Source organism: Argiope bruennichi, chromosome 9, assembly GCF_947563725.1.
Source record: "Argiope bruennichi chromosome 9, qqArgBrue1.1, whole genome shotgun sequence".
Taxonomy (NCBI): Eukaryota; Metazoa; Arthropoda; class Arachnida; order Araneae; family Araneidae; genus Argiope; species Argiope bruennichi.
Window position 1 is genome coordinate 9,011,080 of NC_079159.1, and position 24,824 is coordinate 9,035,903.

Here is a 24,824-nt window from a genome sequence, read left to right on the forward strand (position 1 = left end):
AAATCTTATCAATTTTCCAGTAATAACGACATTAATTTGTAATTTTTAACATGCATTTATGGAAGCCTAATTACAATTTGCCCTCTGCATTTTACAGAAGCAATTGTCACCTGCATTTATTTTTAAAATATCCCTTTTTTTAATAACATTTATTAAAATGTTATCTTTTTTTGAGATTTTGAAGGTCTTGTATATATCAAGATAAAGTCATTGGTTCATCACATACATTAATACTAATTTGATACAGATGATCTTTATCTTTCTATAAAATCTCAAATGAAATCGAAAAAAAATCGTTGCAACTCAAAACAGCTCGAATCTGTGCCTTAAGTTGCTTAGTACGCTTGGCAAAAGGACTTATAATTGGTAAGAACAATATTTAACGGTCCCTTTTAAGCTATCAGTTTACTCCAAATAAAAAGAAAAAAATTCAAAATGATACTGTTCTTATTTCTTTCATTCTCGTGTTCACTTTTCTTATTTCGACGAAACTTGGTTTTATTTCTTTCAACATTTTTTTTAAATTGTCCAAAAAACATATATTATATATTTTTCTTTTATTAAATTCCTTTTTAAAACAGTTATAATCGTTATGATAAACCAAAGAAGAGAATAAATATATAATTTAGAATACATTTTAAAATCAAGAACCATGTTATTTGGAAACGGTACAGATCTAAAAACTATTAAATCTTGCTTATTTAGTAGCGTTGATGAAATGAATAAAATTAATACTTTAATTTAATGCAAGAATTATAATTAATGCAAATTACATAGGACTTCTTAAAAAGTTCTTTTCAAATACAGCTCGTTTCTTAAGTGAGCTCTTAGCTAATGATATCTTTTTGTTCATGTCAACTGATTCGAACAAAAGATATTGCCACACGTTCATCGCTAGGGATAAAAAGGCCACATCATGATCACAACATAAATCTTTCTAACACATTCAAGACGCAGCTTTTTATAATGTCACAGTGACGTCTTTTTATAACAGCAATAAGACAACTTCTTTCGCTTTGATATCTTTTTTAGAGTAATAACTAAAATGCCATATTATTTTTTTTTGAATCCGAAATGTCACCATTAGATTTTGCCCATATCTATGCAAGAATTTTGTTGGCATTAAATCATTTGCTACTACTTTGTGACATTACTTATATATTTTGTGTGATATTCAGACAGCCCAATGCAAAAACTTCACATGTTTTATTACTTATGATTTCATTGGTTGTGAAGATATTTTTTAATAGTGCATAAGCGTAGTATAACTGTCTTGTTTTACGAAGTTTACTTCGGTTCTGAATATCATAATGCTCACTGTTATTCCACCAGAGGGCATCTAATGCATAGAAATGAAAAATTTAGATCGCTCTCTGCTTACTTTATGGGGAAATTTAGGCTATGGGGTCGAGCTACCTCCACTCCTTAGACAGATTGTGTCTCCTGCGGGAAGGGTTGTACCACGGTCGGTGATGACTATTGGGACTCAATTCCTACCTTTCCTGGTAGCACGACGAGATCATGTAGGTACTCCGTATGTTTTAGAGATGGGGATAACTCTCTTGTGATACTCTTCTCAGTTTAACTAGCTAACTAGTCAAACAATAATTTACAGAAATTATTAGGGTTTGAATTTTTTATAAAAAGTTTCAAGCATATTAAATCCTGACAACTTCCAAAGCAATTATCCTTAACCGATTGATATTGGCAACTTGAAAATGAAACTCCTTACAGATTTCTTAAATGGTGTCATAAATATTTGACATCTCAACTTTCAAAGTACATTTAGTAATTGAGTCTTATAAATCGCATATGGTTTAGAATATATATTTGATATCTTAATTCAACCAAAAATAACCATGCGAATGAAATCATATAAAATGTTTCTTCTTATTTTCTCAATTACTCCTAATTTATGCCTTTTGTGAGGGATATAAATCAGAGCATTATTTGCTTGACATTTCTTTTCTTGTTCATTTTATTTTTCAGTTTAACCACTGCACATTTTTTTATACCAATTGATTTTTTTAAATCCTACCATTTGTTTATTCCAAGCGATAATGTTTTACAAATTAATAAATTCGAGAAAACAAAACGTTTTAATCATCAAATCGATTCTTATTTGATAACTGAACTATTCAGCAATGCGAGAAAAGAGTACGAACTTTGGCACACAAAAAAATAGCACGAAATACAGACCGATACAACAACAGGTATTCGAACAAAAAAGTGTGGCACTCATTCCTCATTTCCAAACATCAATAACCAAACAGAAAGAAGAAGGAAACAACTCTCGTCTGGGATCCTCTGACCATAGATTTATTGCAGTCCAATCAGAAAAAGGTCTGTCAAGTCCCATGGTGGCAGAATTAACTTATGTGTCACAGTCTGTGAGCTCGTGGCCGCGCACTAGGAAGTGAACAGCCTCTGGAACCGTAGGAAAACAGCCCCCTTTTTTTCGAAAAGCATTCCATGGTCTAATTATTTCCGATACTCGTGACACATCCAAACGTCAGAGAGAAAATTTACTGCCTTTGGAATAACTGTCAGTTCATTCAATACGTAGGATTCTCTCTAGAAATTGATTGTGGGTTTCGCATGCACGTATGGTTGCCAGCCAACCAATTCGACCCACAGTCATGGGAGTTTCTGGACAATAATGATATGAATAAGAATTATGATGGCACAAGTGGGATTGTACGGGGAGAGATATCGGATATGCTATTTTCTGCAGTTCAATAATATTGAATACCAGCTCTAATACCCAAGCATTATTGAGGATGATTTTTTTTTAGTAATGAAAAATTTACTGTTTATTACTTATACTTCAGTATTTGCGAGCAAAGTTTTAATTTTTTTATCGCATATATACTTTTAATTACATAATGAATTATTTAATATTAGCATTCGACAAAATCCCAGCATGTCTACAAACATGGTTTTAAAAAGCTTATTTTTAATGCAAATGTTTTATATAAAAAATATAAAATATTACAGTACATAAAATCTTTCTATCGTCTGTAATTTTGTTTCTAGTATATGAATTTTAGAACTCTTTTCAAACCAATAAAAATATTGCCAGAAAAAATGTGAAAAAAAATTAATACATAAAACAGAAATATCAGAAAATAAAAGCAAAGTAAAAAATTTATAGATAAACTTGCATCTATAAATTTATTTATTTCAAAAATACCTGCATCTGATAAATTATTCCTTAATTAAAAAAAAATTCAGGAAGAATTGCACTGAAATGAAATTCATATCATTGAAAAGATAAAATTTTGAATTTTAAGATGATGTAAAAATATATCTTGTAGCATTAATCGCTCCAAAATAATCTGGCAAAAAGGCAAATTTCAGATTAATTTCTAATTAACTGAAAATTTAACTGTTGCTTTTTGAAAAGTTTACAGCATTCTTTTTTTTCTCTTAACTAATAAGTGAGAAAAATTTGCTTGAATTTGAATAAGTTATTTAAAAGAAGATGAGAAACATATATACGCAAGTATATGGGAACACTAAATTTTATTTGTGTTAGTATGATCTTAATGAGTTTAGATTGTAAATGCAGCATTTGAAGAGACTAAGTTCTAATCAAATGTAATCAATTTTAAATGTAAAAAAAAATCTGCATTTTAAATAAAAATTAAATTACTTCAATGAACTTTTTCTTTTAAGCACAGAATCACGTTTTACATCGTTCACTGGTGATGTGATCAGTTATAGGTCTCTATGTTCTGTCAGCTTAAATAATTATATAAAATACTAATTTCATTTCATTTGTAAACGTCCCTTTTTGCTTACTATTCCAATTTTTAAACATGGAAATACGGAAGTCTTTCAGTAATCCAACACTGCACCAATCCTACACCTTTATAATCGTATTTCCAGAAATGAGAGAGCATAACGTTTACGGGGGAGGGGATATCATTAGATATTAGTTTCATGAATTTAAAGTGATGTAGTAATAAATAATCTATTGTAATACATTTTATACACAGTACAATTTTTCATATAGTTTGGTACATTTTGTAATGTGTAATAAACATAAATTTTATATTAAAATGCTTTTCTTAAAGGAATTTTTATTTATCCAACGCTTTTTTTTATTCTGGTAGTCTTGGCATCTACAAGATTATTGAGATAATTGCTATATAAATAAAACTATGAACAAAAAATATCTGCTAAACCAAAATAAATAAACGTGTATTAAAGATAAAATGTGTATAATTTAAAAGATTATCAAGGAAAAAAAAGAAACAAAGTAATAGTTGAGTTATTATGACACTAAGTTCGTACTCGTTTGAGTTTTTAATAAGGTTACTTGAAACATGTAAACAATTGTATTTAAATAAAGCAAACATTCCTATATTTTATTATCAAAATGGTTTGAAACGGAAGCAAATCATTCAATTGAAAGATGAACCATCCAGAAATATATAATTTTCTTTTATAAAGCGATATGGCAAATGAAAATATGTAAAAGAGAAATAATAATTGAAATTTCCATAAAGAGAACTGTTTGTAAGATACTTAATGCGATGCTTAATAATTTACTCTCTAATGTTTTAAATGAGGGAAAAGAATTTTTCAAGCGCAATTTAGAAGCTTTTCTGTCCAAATACCCCCACACTTTATTATAAATATTCAATGGGAGTAAATGAATAAAGAGCAACGTGAATTAAATGCACATGTTAAATTTTTGATGGCATCTAATGTGTTGAATGAAAAGATAATTGCTGAATGAACATTTTAAAATAAACATTTCAATAGAAGTGAGAAGAACTGATTAGACATTCATAGGAAGTAAATATTTTTATCAATGAAATCTGAGATGGAAAATTGAAAAAAAAATATTATTCAAAGCTGAATATTTTTTCTTATATTCTATCTGTTAATGATAATAATCAATATTATCAAATGAATCAAACTTCAGAAATTTTTGAAAACATCCGCAAATAAATTGCTAATAAGCAATTAAATATCTGTTTTAAATTTCACCACAAAAAAAATCATTTATCTTCCTTTGAATACGCAGAGAATTTTTAAAATGTAACAGAAGATATTTTAAACTCCTTTAAAATATCTCCTGCTCTAGATTATCTAATATTTCACGGTTTTAAAAAAGATTTAAAAAATGCGAAAAAATGCAGTATCTGCAAAAATTAAGAAATACTGTTTATTTCATTTGTTCTAGACTAAACATATATCTTTCATTAAACGAGATATAAACTTTCTAAATATACTCTGTTTAAGGATTGTAATAAGACTGTAACTGCTTCCAATTAACTAAGTTAATTCACATGATATCGAAGTCACATGATACACGTAACTATTCTACTTATCCAACACGCTGTTATTAAAACAACCATAACAACAAAATAAAATTAGAGAATTTGCCTCGTATACGAATTGACTTTCCTGAAAAAATTAAGAATTGATATTCAAGGTTTAAATTTTCCTTTTTTCTGTACTCTAAAACAAAACATTGAAGTTTTAATCCGGTTTAATATTTTTTACATAGGAAACAATTAATTTTTGAATGTTCCCAAAATTCAAGATGGAAAGGTGGGATCCAGTTCCAATAATCCATTAGTTTAATATTGTTATTAAACTATGATAACAAGCATTTTTGCCTTGTGCTCGACAAACATGTCAGAAAGGAGTGTAGTAAGCGTATAGCAATTCTTCTCTCCCCCCCTCCCCAATATATTGGGTTGTAAAGGGCTATTACGTATGTCATTTTTCCGTTGACAGACGAGGAGCTATATATTAAATACTATATCCTTCTGATACTCTTTCTCAATACCATGACGCTAAAAGAGGTTAAATATTTTTTTATCTTATTTAGATCTCAAACAAACAATCAAAAAACATTGAAGAAAATTGTTTCGATTTCCTGTATTGTAATATCGACTAGCTGTCGGAACACGGCCTATCTGAGGAAAATTTTTAACTATTTATCAAGGAAAACCTCACAATATTGCTCCTGGTAATTAGTGAAACTTCATGCTAAATAAGTTAGTAAAGAAAAGCAGAAAAAAAAACTTGCGTCAGAGCTGCTAGCCTTCAAATATATTCTCAGATTGTTTATTGCTGAAATTATGTTTTATAACTTCCTGTGTATCTATTTTTATGATTCGAATATTTTTAAGTGATTTTTACTCTGGTCTTCTTAATTTAATCCTCTAATTCTGTTAAATTTCGTTTATTAATGATAAAAAATGTATTTACGAGATATAATGTAACCGTTGTTCTTTTTAAGCAAAAGTTGATAAAGATATTTGTAATTTCTTATATTTGCTGCGTGATTTTATTAAATGGTTTGAAATTATTAACTTAGAAAATATTTAAACATAATTTTTCAAAAAAAAAATCATGCAAGAATGTGAAAGACTTGCTACCGTACACAAAAGAGTGATGGCATCCACAAGCTACTATTTTATCGAATTGATATGCTATTATTAAAACTATATCAAAATTAAATTTAAAGCAAATTTTTGATATGAATTCTTACTTCCCTAATCTCTGTTACAATGTAATTTCTTTCGTTTTATTTTTAATACTCAACAGTTTTAACTCTCAGTGCCCAATCTAACTTCTTACTATTAATTATTTTAAAATGTGCGCATTCTCTTATCTAGCATTGAGTGCTCACTCTAGTCGTGGTGTAATAGCTTATTTTTAAGTAGTTTATTACTTATCGTGCCTAATAGTTTATTACCACTTTCAGCCGGTTTTTTTCAGGCTAGAAATCTTGAAAGATTTTTATTCTTCAGCGAAATAATCCAGTTTTCAACTTTTGTCAAGATTTCTTCGAACCAAGCCATGAATAGAACAATGAAACGAAAAGAGTAGGAGGGTAGTAAGCAGGAAAGAGAAAGCGTGAGAAAATATTTTGAGCTTATATAGTTTTAGAAAAGAATTTGTTGGCATTGGCAAAGTGGGAAAGAGGAAGTCTGTATGCTCGTGCAATTTAGAAGTTAAAGTTACACTGAAGACGGGGCCGGAATGATTAGGAAATTATTTTTAGAATTATTTTATTTAGAAATTATCGCATAAGCTATGTTATCACGTATCACACGCACACACACACACACACACACGCACATGCACAAATTAACCATATTTAATTCAAAATTAAGTACAAATATTTTTACTTATTTGTTTAAACGTGTTTGGATATTATTATTAAAAAAAACCATAGCTTTCTTTAAAGCTATTAACTTCAGTATTCGTATATAAGCAAATAAGTACTTTGCACCCCCTTTTCTAAATTTTAAAAACTAATACATAATATGAATCTGTATGAGAATTAATCACATTGTCTTTGTGACATTATACGAATTTATTTCAAACAGAAATCATGTGTACATGTTTTAAAAATGCGGCTATTGAACTAATTATCTCTTTTTTGCTTACAGGTTTCTATGGCTACAAACTGAGTTGATAGAGGTCTGAGGTAAGAATTTTTTTTTTCTAATCTTTTTTTATGATTTAGTTATTTTTTATTATTCATATCAAACGTTATATTAATTAACTATATTATAAATATGTGCAGATGCAGTAGTTGCTGAAAACATTTTAAGGTATTTTAAATAGCTTGTAGGTAGGTATCTTAGTAAAAAAAGATTGGAAAATTGATATATCTACTTCTTTTTTCCCTTTACAAAATCTTTTATATATGTTTTTATTTTTTGACAATTGATACAAAAATTCGTCTGGAAAAGAAACAAATTAAACTCATTGATTGGCTGAACTGAAATCAAAAGCTCCTGTTCAGAGTAGATTTAAAATTAAATACCGGTTAGAAGCATGACATGAAAATTTCAATTCCGAGTAGATGAAAAATTTAAAGAGAGTATAATTAATTTTCTGTTCTAATAAAAAGCTATCGTTGTGAATGTTGAAGATATTTTTTTTTAATTTTAGACTGTACTAAGAGTTAAAAGTAATGCATATTTTAAAATACACTATCTTCATGGAAATTTCTTGTGTTTTCAACCGAAAATATATACGGAATAATATTAATTTTTAAAGAAAAATCTCAACTTTAAGTTTAAAATTCTGATTATATGTTTTTCTTATCTTTTAGCTCTTTAGATTTACAAAAAACTTAAATCGGAACAAAAATAAAAAAATAATTGAAAAAATAAAAATTGAAATAAAATAAAAAAAATATTATATTCTGTAAATATGAAAAGAAAATATCGAGCTAATCTTAAGACAGTAATTCAAAAATTAAAGGGTCATTTTTTCACTGTTTTGAACAACTTTTTTTGAAAGGTAATTCAGAGATTGTTCATTAGAGTAAGTATATTTTCCTAAAAAATCATAAAAAAGTTACATTTTCTAATTACAAAATTCATCATATCAGCACATTTTAGACGGTGTCAAATGAAGGTTTTTATTCATACCAAAAACAGTTTTTATTTTCCAGATACTAATACATAAAGACTCATGTACACAATACAAAAAGGTATTTCGATACTAATAGAAAGAGTTAGATAAAAACTGAAAGGGAAGGATCGATCTTAAATGCTGATTTTCTGGAAATACTACAGAAAATGTACATCAGACGCAAAATCACCTTTGGATTCTTTTGACATTTTTTTATGCAGCAAATCTGATGTGTTCTTGAAACAGACATTGTGTATGAATTATTCATTCTAAACACACAGAGATCTGATCAAATAGTATTCTAAACATAGTTGAAACAGTGCCATAAAAAGGTTTTTGGATGAAGATCTATAAGACGATGATTTGAGGTCGTAAAACGTGAAAAGTCATAAAAAGATAAGTAACAATCAATAATTGCTTAATCATTGCTTTACACTGTGTTTTTCTTTCCTTAAATGTTTCTTTCACTTCGATTTTAAACACCTATATATTTTTAATCACAATTTATATAAGCAAAACGAAAATTTCGGCAAACTATTTAAAGGAAGTAAAAACCAGCGGGAGTTGTCTTTGGAGAACTTTCTTGCATACTCTCTAATAAATGTGTTACCCTAAACATCACCTTGCATGATATTGGTGTGATTTTAGTATTTTTACTGAATCTGTCGAGTGAGTATTGGAGAGTTTTTGGCGATTAATCTCTTTATTCAGTAAAAAGTATCCAAAAACCGAATTCAGGTTTTAAACGGATCTTTTCCAACCGATAAAACAAAAATTTCGCACAGAAATATACTTTTAGTTATAAAATCTCATGACAAATTTGATATATTTGTCACTGCACTTTTAGCATTTACACGCTTCTGAAAGTACAGACCGATATACGTTTAACCCCTTGTCGGGTTGGGTTCAGCATCTGATAAGTGTCTACACTATAGATGTTCAATTGAATTTCGTCTATTTAATCCCTTCCTTTTCTAGTTATCGTGTTAATTATATTTGGGCAGCCGGACAGACAAACTTCCTCGGGACGGATTTTGCTCAAAATGTGATATAAATCTACAAATTTGGTGTAAAGACGGTATACCAAATTTTATCCATCTAGCTCAAAGAGCTTTTGATTTAACTTTGTCACAGACAGACGGACATTTTCCAAACATGTGTTTTTCGCACTCAGGGAGGTCTAAAACGTGGAGATGCGTCAAAATACCGAATTCTTATTTTTTGAAGATTACAATACTTTTTCTATACTTCGTATACGAGAAAGTAGAAATAGCTGAACATTTATTTAGTTAAATAAATTCTACTCATTTCCCCATAGAATCTTATAAAAAGTGGAACTCCGTAGAATTCCGAACAATCAATAGAGATTGAAAAATGTCATATAGTTTCTTTACTAATAATTTTTTTCTATTGTTCTTACTTTAAAATACTTTATTAAAACATCCAGTAAACTCTTGATAAACTTTTAATTGTATTGGCGTGAAAGTTTCGATTATAATGTGCGACCAAAGTCGATTGGTCTTGGATTTAGTTGCTATAGAACCAAATGGTCCAAATTGGATGAAATAAAAGCGTTCAAGAGCATTGAGTTCCGGCGTTTTGGCATAGGGGTAGCGCGTCTTCCCCGTGATCTGGGTGTCCCGGATTCAAGTCCTGGTTCCGGCATGGTTGTTCTTCGGTTTTCTATCTGTGAGGTGTGTGAATGTGCCCGTCTGTAAAAAGGGGTTGTGCAAGCGAATGTGACGCATGAAATAGTTTAGTCGTGCTCTTGGCCCTGGTTGACACTACTGAAAAAACAAGAGACTCTGACTCGGCTTAAATCGCTGACAGATAACTGTCAGTGGACTTGAAAAGTGCCATAAGTCACAACAGAATTGAGTTATCTGGTAGAACCGATTTTCTCATCATATTAAAATGAGAAAATCATCCCTTAAATGCTAACCATTTCTGATTTAATTTTCATGATAGTTCCTTATCATTTCTACTGTTTTTTTAAATTTATTTTCATAACTATTATTAGTATTACTATCTATACTTTCACTGTCACAAAGGAATTCAGACAATTTTTGTCGTTTCATCTGTTTCGACTTACAAGATTTTACCTGGTCAAACTAGTGAATTAAGCAGTCTAAAATTATGGTAGAATTTGCTTAAAATTCGATTTTCATCAGCAGTTTTGGAGCATTAATGATAGGCTAAATTTTAGTGACGGCAGGTCATATAGTTTTTAAATTATCGTTCTCATACACGCACCTACAAATAATTGTATACACAAAATATTTTCTTTTTCCAATTAAATAATATATAATATGATGATATTCAACGAAATCTTAGAGTGGGAATTTTTAAGGAAACTTGATATTTCTTTTCTGATAAATGAAATTAAAAATATCAAATAGGGATTAAATTCATTTTTCCCGAGGATAATTACTTCATCTCATTTTTACTACAAGAAAAAATTATAAGTATGCTTGCATGGACGACAAACTTTTTTTTCTCTTATAAATGTTTGATTATTTACCGTAGTTAAATATTCCATAGAGCTATCATTATTACGAATTCTGTGTATGATCTTTTCGCGAAGGAAATAAGTGTTAAATATTTATAATGTTGCAATTGCATAAACTTATAGTTTAAACCTATAAATACCCTGCTAGTACATTTTAAGTATTTGTACCTTGAAATAAAAAAAAAAATGATAATTGTTCACAATTTTAGTAATCAAGCAATTTTTTTTAATATTTGCTTGCGAAAAATATCAAGGTTTCTCCGATTTTAGATAAATTTTTCTGATTATATTTTTGTTTTAAAATTATTTGAGAGAGGTTCGGGTAAAGAATGTTAGTTAGAATGATTTTCATGAAAAGACAATCGCGACATCTGAGCTGAAAGACATCTTTATACCATCACTGTCATATGAGCAACAACCCTCGATAGATTTCGTGAATATTAAATGATCGTAATTTTTTCGATCATAGATAAAAGACTGCCGGACGAACTTCGGATTTGCTATCGTCGTGACTCTGACTCCCGAGAAGGCTTGTTCTCCACACTTCCCCAATACATTAGCTTCAGTGAATTCGATACGCATTGGAAAATTTGACGGATAAGAGTTTCACATTTGTTGCTGAATGCTTGTTGTTTAATGGAATCGGATCTCGAGATTCTCCGACTCATATACAGAAAATCTAACTCCAATTCACTATATTTATCTGCATATATTCAGTGAATTGAAAATGTTTTCTCTTGCTGATGACATCTTATAATATGGGATTAAAAGATCTAAATATCAGGAGCAATTGCAATCCAAACAGATGGATTTTATTTTAAATAAAAGAACCGAGTTTCATAGAAACAGAAAATGAGAAATTGTGTATCATATTACAGCTACTTCTTTTATTGTGTGTGTGTGTGTAAATATATGTATATATATATATATATATATATATATATATATATATATATATATATAATATTTTTTTTATGACATTGCATTAGTTATACTTTTAAATTAGCTGCCTTTGGTGATCAAATACTGTTCACGCAAAATATTGACTTTTCTGGCTGTTTAACTTTTTAATACAGAATACATAATTAAAATTTCAGCGTATTATTTAACGAAACATATGAATAAAATTGAATCAATTTACAACAAATTACTACTCTGGCAATTTAAAATGTGAGCTAGATTTAAGATAAATGTACTGTCGCCAGAATTGGATTATTTGGGGCAATTTTTCATCAAATACAATCGCGACAATTTTTTATTACAACCCTAAAAACTATTTGTTATCATTATAGTAACCATTAAATGATGAACTTTCGGCGAGTTTTTGGACGATTGGCTCGATTTTTAAGTGCTTGATGCGAAACCGTGCATTAATTTTAAGTCTTGCCAGAAAGTGCATATGTTACTGTTAAAGTGTGTAATTCAGTAATTTCATAGAATTCTTAGGTATTTTATAAAATAACTGTATTATCAGTTATTTCATGAAATAACTGATCGCATTGTGTACAATAGTAGATTTCAGACTTTAACGATAGTTCTCGCAATTATTTGCTTGGCAACGGTTAAAAATAATTTCGCTTTGGATTGAATTTTCTGTTTGATAGAATCTTGATTGATTTGCATTTTTATGCACTGACTAACAGCACTTTTATCAGCAAACTCGTTTTTTTCGAGTATTCCTAACATTTTACAACCTCATTAATTTGTTAAACGAAACTTTGAAATAAGCGCAATTGTAAAAAATGTTCAGTGAATGAAGTTGAAACATCTGTTGGATAGTTTGTTCACATTTGCCATTAGATAATAAGTGATACGATCTATTTCTGTGCCATGTATGTTAGCGTATTATATATAGAGAGAGATGCTCCTTTTTAAGCAAATGTTTGATACAGTTTGAACCGGTCGGGCTCTGACGCAGTAGAACCACAGCAAAAAGCCGTTATATAGACTTCAATACAGTTTTACTTTATTTAAAAGCATTTTATTTGATTAAAAATTTCTAAATGTATTTTGATTTATTTATAGCTTTATTTATGAATTCAATCACGGTAGTACATATGAAAACAAAATTCATTCATCTAAAATTCAGCAGAAAAAATACAAGTATTGTTTTCTGCTTCATGTACACAGTAAACATTATTAAATGAAGAGCATTCATAAGCCGCAAAGGTATTAATTACTGTAAAAAAAATTGCATAAAATCAGCAAATTTTACTAGAATCTTCATCGGGAACATATTTATAAATAAATGATAGTTATAAAATGCGAGGAATTTTGAATAATATCTGACTCCTGAATCCTCCACGAAAAAAAAAAATACGTTATTGTACCTGGAAAAAATAAAGTATGCTAGGTCATCGCAGACATCTTGAAAATTATTCGGCATTTAAAGCCAGTCTATATTTGGAAACGTAGAGCCTTCATCTATTGGGGCCCATTAAAATAAAGCAGACAGAGCTTTTGCCATATATTTTTGAGAAATAAAACGTCGACTGCACTTTGCTTTATTCCCTTTTTTATGACACTGTATACCGTAAGATATAACTGGCTATAAAAATAGGAGTTATTCCTTTGGCATTTTACTTCGGTGTCATTGTCGAATGCGTAACAGTGAATTTAAGATCGAGTAATAAATCAAATCTGTTTAGTTGATATTTGAAGATTTGACCTAATATTAGAATGGATTTTGAAACGAAATATTACATCCAGATTTCGAGTTTTCAAGGTATTGTTCAGAATATTCAAAAGTGCATCTTTTTTGAATACTTATTTAGTAAGCTTATTAGTGATTTGTAAATTTACTTTCTGCTAATTTACATTAATATACGATTTTGAAGCCAATACGAGAGGTTTCTTTTTGAAACGAAGTTCGTTATTTGGAGCCTTCTCAGATGACAAAGATAACATCTGAGCATATAACCTCTTTAAGCTTCCCTATTTTGTTAGCTGGGAGATATCTAACCCTTTAAGGCGTATCTGGTATTACCAAAGCCAATGTAGTACACGATTTTCTGCGTATTTTTCAATCTGTAACCTTCGCTCTTAAAGAAGAAATCTTATCAGCCACTGAGTCATTTTATATTAGAGAAGATCGCTCAGGGAATAAATGGCACAGTGCAGTAAGTAATACGTCATAAATAAAAAAAATACTCTTGTGAATCATAACTATAAATCCACATTGGTTTGGATAATAATTTATAAAACATCAAAAGTTTAAACATTGCAGCATATAATGGGAACTGTTAAAGTGCAAAAAGGTTAAATCCACCAGCTGCTTATTCTGCGATTTCCGCGGTTTGACAATCAGACCATTTTCTATTGCATCCCGCGTTTTTCGAAGATTAGAGTGTTTATTTTTAGGATTACAAATTTTTATTATATCATATTATTATCGTGTAAAATATAATATCAGTTCATTTTGTTTGAAAAATATTTAAACTTATTTGCTAACATTGCATCTAAATAGTAATTTTAAAAATCTACGCAGTCAAAGGGTAAACAAACAAACAAAAAAATGTTCGGACACTTTTTGCTAACACTTTAATCAAAAGATACTGTAATCGAAGAAGAAATTTACATTATTCTAATTCTTAAATTTTCACTATTCAAAACCACTAGAATAATCAATATTGACTAAAGAGAAGATGTAAGTGAGAAAAATTTAACGAGATAGTCCTCAAGTTTTGGATTCTCCCCTAACTTGGTATACTTAGCAAAAGCTTAATGCATCTTTGTTTTATGCCTGCTTACACTTCTTGTTTCTTCTTTCTGTATCAGGATAGAATCTTCTCTGTATTAGTTATAAAACAGTGGTGTATCGAAGACAAGTGATATTAGGGTCTAATATAATTTTTTGACTTACTTTCTACATTAGTGGTGTCGTCAGTGTAAATGACATCCCCTTGATAACAATTTTTCGTCTTCTCTCATAATATTTAGTTTTCAAAAGGGATAAAGTTCTTTAATATTCTGAGCACCTCCTGAGATAGCCGCGAAGGGTATCCATACCTACCATATTTTATTGCCTCTGCATAAGTGTGCTATAGATACCGAACCTGAAAAACTTATCGCCAGCTTACGACCTGATAAAAACTTTTTTATTAAGCTTTAGGATACTATTCTCGATGCTGCCACAATTTCTGTAGATATATTGCTAATGAGAAAAGACAATATCAGGAAACTCCATGGGTGGGCATAGGAACACTGATCTTATAACAGAATCACTTAAATGATGAACAACACTTTCCAATTTCTCAACAAAATATTTATTTAGACATATTAGTCACTCCAAGTATCATAATCAAAAATCAAGCTTTAATTCCTTTCCAGAATTAACAGAAAACATTTTTAGCCCCTTCTTCATCTATTAATAATCATTAATAACTTAGAAAATCATCTTACATGAAATATTTCATTAAAAATTCCTGAATAAAATATAAAATCCGAGATGAAACAGACTAATAATTATGAAAAAAAAATCATAAATTCGGAAATGGCGTTTATGAGTAGCAGCTAAGATTAGATACTATATTTGGAATTAAAGGGCATAATGCGAGTGCAAAACATTAAATATACATATCATATCAATAAACAGAAGATCTTAAATATGCCTATTAGAAGGGGGAAAATCATTTCAAATTTCAATTGCTTATCTTTTGAATGCCTTTTCTTGAGTACCAATCGTAATCTAATATTGTCCATTAAATCATATTTCCGAAGTTGAGATTCGCTATATGGTAAGTTTAATGCTATTCAATATTGTTTTTGCTAGTATTTCACAGGACATTATAATTTCGTAGTTAGTTTGTTTTATTTATAGAAATAACACAAAAATAAAGTGTATCTTTAAATTTGACCTCAAGATCACCAAGCTTCAGGATTTGCTAAATTTATTTATTTATAATTTATAAATCAATTTAGGTATATTTGTCTGTCTATGAATCCTATGACTCAAAAAATTCAACAAGCGAGATGCGTGAAATCTATTATGAGGTCTTTTTAACAATATTGCAGTTCTACGTATAATTTAGGACAAACTCCATCAACTATTATACTCTGTACTTGTTTTTAGTTCTGCATGTACATAAATAAAAAACATAATGGAAGAAATTATTTAAATTATTTGTGAACTAAAACTAATTTTGAACTTCCAACGGGAAGACGTCTAAGATGCTTATCCTACGAAATTAAGCATGTTAGTATATGGAAAAACGAAGAACGAACTTTCCAAACGTTTTTGTTTTCTCTGAAAACAGAAAACATTTTTTTATTTTAATAAAATTATTCCCACATCGAGAAAATAAAAGGTTGTTAGTGGTTGAATTTAGGAAACTCTGCCATAAAGTAATGGAAGATGAAATACTTCCTCTAATTTGCAAGCAAAATTCAGTGACGTAGCATTTAGCAATTTAAACCAGAATATCAGTTCTACAAATGAGTTTAATATTTTGGTTTTTATCATGTCAGAACATGATGTTTTTTGGTTAGGAGGTTTTGAAACTCGAAATCACATAGGCAATGAATTTTGAAGCTCGAAATCGTGTAGACAATGAATGTTGAAGCTCGAAATCGTGTAGGCAATGAATAAAACATAAATGGCAATTTTCATCATCGTCTTTTAATCGCATAACTTTTTTACCTGCTTTTGCCAGTTTTGCATTGTTATTATGTATGTTTCTTTGAAAGCAGATGCGTTTTTAAAAGGTTGATGTAGAACTATGATATCATAGCTGTTATTTCATCTCAAAATCGGTCGAGCTCCAAAACTTTGTTTGCCAGCTAGAAAAATTGAAAATGAAAGTTTAAAAAAATTATATATATATATATATATATATATATATATATATATATATATATATATATATATATATATATATATATATATATATATATATATATATATATATATATATAGAGAGAGAGAGAGAGAGAGATGGATAGAAATCGATAGAGAAGTCTCGTGATTGTTTCAAACCGGTTTGAACTGGTTAATGACTAAAATTAATTAAGACAAACAAGGACTTAAAAAATAATAATGTCCTCACATGATAACTTGAAATTTGCGATCGTAGATTTAATTTTAATTTTAATTTTATTTATTTATTTCTAATTAACTTGCAACTTTTTCGGCTCCATTGGATGATTAATGCCATAATTCCTCCCCAATCTAAATATAAATAAACTTTATTATAACTATATATGCATTTTACCAGTTAACACTTTCGACCGCTTCGGAAACTGCGTATCGAAATTGTGTCGCAAAAATTTAGCGATGTCACTCCTGACGAATAAACTCGCCATAACGCAAAATGTTCTATGTTTTCCATGACGAGAATACTCGTCAAAAACAATTAACTGGTTAAGGATGTTCCACTTTTGTACACTCATTTTTTAAGACTAGAAAAAAAGAATTGTCAGCTTTTCCAAAATGCAAAAATTAAATAAATGCTCAATTAGTAAGACATTAATAAAAATATTTGTCATTTTTCAGAAATAAATATAAAGCAAATTGTGTCACCAGAAGTATTTCTTTACCCTCTTAAATTTTAACCTTCCCAGTGATATCAATTTCACTATCGAGCAATCTTCTCTTAAATTTTGAACAGTCTTTCAAAATTTAATTAATTCAAAAATTAAATGACTGAATGGGTGCTGCAGATTTAAGGAAACAATTCATTTTCTGTGACTTTGAAAGTCTTCAATTGATATTTTAATCGAAAAAGACTATTAAAGTATTTTGAGGGAATGAAAAGACTTTGAATAATATTTTGCCCAGAAATATTTTTTACATTAAAAATATTGGGCATAAATATATTTTAGTTCCGAGTATATCAGCTAATAAAGAGAATGAAAAGATCCCCATTACTTTCTCCTTCCCCTAATCACGTTAAATGCTACCGTCGAGAATGACGCACACCGATTTCATCCAATAAGATTAAAAAAAAGCCATCAAAATTCTTCCAGACCGAATCAAACTTCAATTATCTTACATGCCACCACACTTTCACATTAGAGGAAGTGCGCGACTCATTTGCCACTGCATAAGTATTCCGCTCACATCTGGCCGTTTTTTCCCGACCAACAAATCGGCAAAAACATTTTTTCCCAAGCTTCTGCTACCGAAAAACAAGGGGAAGAGACAAGGACATTTGTCCTTCCCTGCGTCCAGGATAGGAAAATAATAGAGAAAGGGGCAGCAAAACATAATAAATAAATTGGCCGCTTGTCTTAAGAGTTGGCGCCCCGAGCTACCAGAGTTGCATGCCTCGCATACTTCTGTGTCATTTGTTACGGTCGATAGCACGACTCTGTCCACGCCCCTTCGCCGGTTCCTACGGGGAATGGTGTGGCGGGAGGCGGCCGTACCTCGCGCGGCGCTTGGAAATCAACGGTTTGCGGGCTCTTCATCGGCGGATTCGGATTTCATTCTAAAGCAACGATGTATAAAAATATCACAAAAAGGCGTGATTAAAAAAGCAGGCGAGTGTTTTGCTCTGAAGTAGCTGCCTCCTCCCCCTCTTTGGAATAAAATTTCCGATTTTTAAAACTCCAGTGAAGTGATTAAAATTATTATGCAAAAGTCAACACTGCGACTTTCAGTAATGAAGTCGCTTGGCCGCTTTTAATACCGTTGCTATGGTAATACGGATGAAATTTTGAAAAAAAAATAGATATAAGCAATGATGCATAATTATTCAAAGAGGAAAATAAATGGATAAATCATGAGATGTTTTTCATATTCAAGCGTATTGGCTATGGTCATGATAAAATGTTTACTTTATAAAATAAAAAATTGACAATTGAAAATAAAAAGATTAGTGAAAGCAGATTTTTCGGCATAGCGGTTTTAACTTGTCATGTAAGGTGTACGTTTTTATCCGTCTATCAGAATAAATTTTCTGAAATAGTGAGATTAGCAGTTTTTCATTAGTGCTTTCTTCAAATTTTTCTTTGTTCTCTGAAGTTTTTGTTTTTTTATATTTATTAACTCTGACTCTCTAGCATTAGGGGATGGTAGCATTTACTACTAAAAAAACCCAAATCAATCCATTTCAATAATAATAATAATAATAGTGGGATTAGGAGATATATTTTCTGTAATTTCGTTCTGAAGATTCACATCTAGGTCAAATGTTTTCTTTTCGATTTTCAAAAACAAATATTTTTAAAGCATGTAATTAAATAAGCGAAAGGATATAGCAAATGAAAAATCAAAATTAAATTAATTAAAAAACCATTATTTAATTTAACTAAAGAATGAATCACAAATATTTTATTTCCAGTACCTTTTGATGTATTTCCGATCGGGTAATAGAAGTTGTAATGGAGTGTAATAAATAAATACTATATAAAGTATATAACACGATATACTTTATATAATAGTAAATACTATATAAAGTATAAAGTAAACGCTATATTTCAGATGGAAATTGATTATTATTCTTTTTACTTTCTCGCATGCGTAGTATAGAGAAAGTATAGTAATCTTCACAATATTCGAACTCGAAATTTTGACGAATTTTTACGTTTTAGATCTCCCTGAGTTCGAAAAACATATTTTTAGAAAATACGCATCTGTCTGTCTGTCTGTCTGTGACAAAGGTAACTCAAAAACGTTTTGATCTAGACGAATGAAATTTGGTACACGATCCTTATACCAAATTTGCAGATTTCTGTAGAATTTCTATTAAACTCTTTTCAGAGGATGTCCATCTGTCCGGCTGTTCGAATATAATTTAAAATTGGTACGGAGATTTAGCATCTATAGTGTAGATATTTTTCAAATTTTCAGCCAAACCCAATTGCAGGAAGACTGTCTATTGGTCTGTACATGTGAATGCGATCATTCAAAAACACAATGACTTAAAATGTTGAGATTACAAGTGCAGTTTTGTGACATTTTGTTTTTTCAATCTGTTGAGAAAATCGTATCTAAAATACAAATTCCATTTTCGGATACTACCAACATATGTCAGGGACTAATCGCCAAATAACTCGCCAACGATGACAAGATAGATTTAGTAAAAATACTAAATTCAAGCCAAAAGTGAATATTTTGTAACTATTGTACGCCATTACCAAATAAGGCTTTCTCTGGCATGAGCTTATTAAATAATACACGAAAATGTTTTGAGGAGACAGCTGCCACTGGTTTCGGATCGATTTACGTTTTTTTTCAAACTGAGGGGGAAATTTTAAATGGGATCTATCAAACCCATTGTATTTGTAAGGAATGTTTCATTTTATGAAATGTGATTTTAAAATCTATACTATAAACAAAAAATGCATGCATCCTTATGTTTATCCAAAAACTCCTCCAGGAATATGAGCAGTAGCATTATATACAGCTATACAATACATTTTTATGCATTGCTTTCACATTAGCAGTCACAAACCATCAAGCACAAGGGATCAAAGGTTTGAATCGCCCTGACGAGGGTCTATAGTCATATGGGCATAAGGGTATCAAAAATGAAGAATTTGTCAAAAGAATTTTTATCATCGCCGATAAACAAAAGAAGAAAAAAAACACTGTATACAGATAAATCTTGAAATAAATTGTTAATAATAAATTCATCAAAATTAATTTCTATCTATAAAGAATGAATTTGAATCGATCCTGTTTGAATCTATCATGCTTGACTCTATTTCGTCCCATCAATAAGGTTCATCATTCCCGATGAGCAGGATTATAATCTGCCGGATGAGAGTCTGTTGTATGGGCGTGGGGATATGTTTCTATAGTATGGGTTTCTATAGTCTACAATATGGCGATTTCATCAACATGTTTTCATCATCGTCTAAGAACAGAGGACTAAAAAACACTGTATATAGATAAGTCTTGAAATACGTTCATAATAATAAATTCAACAAAATTGATTTTAATGCATAAAGAATGAATTTGAATCGATCCGGTTTGAATCTATCATGCTTGACTCTATTTCGTCCCATAAATAAGGTTCATCATTCATGATGAGCAAGGTAAAAAAATATATTTCTTACAATCAAGTCTTGAAATAAATTTATAATAATAAAATGAATTTTAATGAATAAAGAATGAGTGTGCATCAATTCCCTCTCATGAAAAATGTTCATCATTGCGGGCGATTAAGATAATAAAAAAGTGTATACAATCTAACCCTGAAGTAAATTTATGTTAATAAGTTTAATAAAATTAGTTTTAATGAATAAAGAATGAGTTTGAATCGATAACTGGTGAATTCGGATAGTGATGATAATAAAATGGAAAATTCAGATTATTAAGACCAATACATACCAATAGAAGCAATTGCATATGAGAAATTTTCGTATATTTTTCTCCCCACCCCCCTAAAATCATTTAACATGTTGTTGTATTATTGTGATTACATATTCAATGAAGTGTAAAATAGCAAATACAATTTATTGATGTACATGTGTTTATAGTGTTTGTAACAGCTTAGTATTCATAAAGTTACAATGTGTGTGATGTTTTGATTTTTCTTTATGTTAAATTTTAAACACAATGCTTTTAAAGGTAAAAAAAAAAGAGTAAGCTATGTCAATGATTAATAAAGCACCATATCTCTTGACACTATATTCATTGCTATAGGCTTTATAGTCAAGAAAATAGGATTGTAAAAGCAAAAGTAATATATCGGATATATAGGCATTAAAAACTGTTATTGAACAAATCGTCCCTGATTAGAACACGTTGCTAAATTTTTAATGCGTTTTTGTAATTTCCTTCTAATTCAGAAAATTCATGAGTTAATTTTAATGCAAACTGTTTGCTTGAAAACATACGCTTCATTATAACGCTTCATTATTCAGTAGGTAATTTCTAACTGTGTAAAGCAATCATTCTTGTTTCCCATTTATTCAGTTCAATATAACAGTTCCCAAATATATAATCCGACATAACATTACATTAGATGAAACGTGATTTTAAATTACTTTTTCAGCGTTAATTAAAATAAATGTAACTCTGCAGTAAAATGTAACTTTTTCGCAGGGCATCACGAATCCGTAAGTCGTAAAAAGATTACATATTCCACGAAATTTCCTATTATAGATATAAATTGTTTACAGACTCATGATATTCGAATAATAATCAGCTCAATTTCCAGAATATTTTCATTTTCTTCCAAACTTAAATTGAATTATGATCTTTATGATTATCATAATTAATATAACAGTGCGTAAATCTTGACACATTTTTCTCCCATTAGCGAATGAAAGATCGAATTTTTTGTAAAATATTTATGGAATTGTTTAATCTACATTGAAAGAAATTGTTTAATCTACATTTTATTTCATTTCAACTTTTTATAACGGCTATTACTTGTAATTGTAATCCTATGATGTCTCAGTTAAACATTCTTGTACCTTTTAAAATTAATTTTCATCAGTTATTTAGCTAATCACTTAACTTGGAATTCTACCGTAAGTCAGTTTAAGTCAGTTGATGAATTAATTTTGAAGTCAATTAAATTCAATTGTTAAAGCATATGAATTAAGTTGCAAGTTAATTGGCTCATTCATTATATATATTTCAACACTCCTTCTTTATCTAGAAGTATTGGCCAGACTTTGATATATGCGCACTATATTTTGTTTGAATTGAACAGGGTTTGATAGAACTTAGATGGCAACAGATACTAGAAGAAAGACAAAATTTAGAACAGAAAGGCAAATATGAAATAATTCGATTTACTCTTTGATAAGAACTAAAATCTAGTCGAAATAAGGTAAAATGATTGCTTCCAAGCTGTCATTAACTTTGCGTTACATGTATGTGCTGTTTTACTGTCATCATGTTTTTTTAAAGATTTTTTTTGAAAGCGTAAACTGTCATCATGTTTTCTTAAAGATTTTCTTTTTTTGAAAGAGTAAACTGTCATCAAGTTTTTTTAAAGATTTTTTTTTTTTGAAAGCGTAAAATTTTGTGAGTCAGATTACTATTTTGTGAAATTTGTTTTTCACATTATTATTTATTCCCTATTTTTAGGTTTAGTAATTGCTATTTAGGCTATTTGGGCACATTTTAAAATTTATTTTTGTTTAAAATCAACCCAGGATTTGATGCCTGGTTCTATGGTCATAATCTCCAAACATCCATCAGATGATAAATACGAAATATCAGCAAAATGACAAACAAAGAATAGCATTCTGCATTTGTCATCCTTAAATAATCTAATGTGAAACAAATACCTGAAAAAAAATGAAGAAGGGAAAAGGATTCAATAAGAATCAGCAAAGATTCTTTAAGATTATTAAAGAGAAACAAACTCCAACATTGATTTTCTAATCATCAATAGCTTACCGATATATTAGACATAATGCAATATCAACAAATTATTAAAGAATAAATATTTCCAAAGAGTTTTAACTAATTAAAACAAATATTTTTAAACATTATTCAAAATTATTTAAGGCATTTATTGCTACTAATGAACATAACATTGAAATTCTTAAAACAACTTATTATTGACTAAATATACAAGTGAAATATTTTTTTCAATCACTTAACACGATTTTCTTGATTAAATAAATTAACAAAATTTGTTAGATATTAACAATTTTGTTTCATTAAATAGCAATCACTTGCTTTTCTTAAATCATTAGTGCTCAATGTAACATCATAACAAATTCCCATATTTATTTTTGTTATGAGGAGTGACTCCAGAGTTTTTACATTCATGCTGGAAGAAGCTTCCGCTTCTTTTTTCCAATTAACCATGCTAAAAATGCATTTTTTCCCATTAACCATGTTAAAAAATGCAATGTTTCCAATTAACATGCTAAAAAATGTATTGTTTCCAATTAACATGCTAAAAAATGCATTATTTCCATTTAACCTTGCTCTATTCACAGTGCTGTGAGCGAAAATTCGAGAAAAGAATATTTCCAGTGTGTTTTGTAGTTTTCCGAATATACGTCCCTTTTTTGTTGTGTCCCGTAGTTTTTCGTTATATATCCGTAATTCCGTAGTTTTCACCCAATTTCCGTACCAAACACGGAAATTCCGTAGCTGTTGCAAGGTATGAGTAAACATAATGCAGATTCAAAATTATCCTGATACATTAAGGATCTGAAAAACGATATATTCAGACCCCACAGACCCCAGAGAAGTACTTTGTAACGAAATTTTATTGGAGGTACTAGAGCAGAAGAATGAAATTAATCTTTATTATGTGAAGAATGGAAAAATAAAACATTCTGGTTAATGTAATAGAAGTTACGAAAAAACATTTCTTATGATTAGTGAATAATTTATTAAAAGAATTTAGCAGTTAATTTTTAAAAAAATAAACATCTGTAGTTATATTTTTTTTTTGTTTAATGCCTATAATATTCCATATTTGTCATCCTACCTCTACAAATGAATATTTTGTGTTTATTTATCTTTGCTTGCTTCATTAATTTTGCGCTGGTGTGGTGTGGTGTCGAGAGGGGGTGCCAGCTCAGGTGTCGTTCTCGACATCTAACCACGGTTCAAAATGACGAGGTCCATCCCAAAATAGCCCTAGTGTTGCTTTACAACGGGACGTTAATATAACTAAACCAAACCAAACCTTGCTTCATTAATTAATCCCGAATTCATCAACAATTGCAAACATGAAACATTTCCAAGTTGTTATATACATTTATTTATTAACAAGTAATAAATAAATAAAACAACAGTTGATGTAACATTTTTCTAACAATTGTTCCATCGACTTTTGATCCAGTTTATCTAACAGAAAATTGGATACAATTATTACCCATTTAAGAATTGGCCATACTAAACACACAAAAAGCATTTGTTGTTAGGAGAACACTCCCCTTGATGTACAGTATGTCGAAGCCCAATGGCAGTTCGTCACATTCTTATGGAATGCTGGAATGCCCACGTTTTAATTCTCAACGAATTCAAAGTTTTCATTCTTCTCAA

The 24,824-nt window shown here is 29.6% G+C and overlaps 1 long non-coding RNA gene across 1 annotated transcript in view; it reads left to right on the forward strand.

The window, feature by feature from the left end:
* The window catches only part of LOC129984398 (uncharacterized), a 202,191-nt gene that overhangs the window by 161,637 nt on the left and 15,730 nt on the right, over positions 1 to 24,824 (forward strand). Inside the window, exon 2 of the long non-coding RNA XR_008785485.1 lies at positions 7,425 to 7,462. This is a non-coding gene — a long non-coding RNA (uncharacterized LOC129984398). The remainder of the gene's footprint in view (positions 1 to 7,424; positions 7,463 to 24,824) is intronic.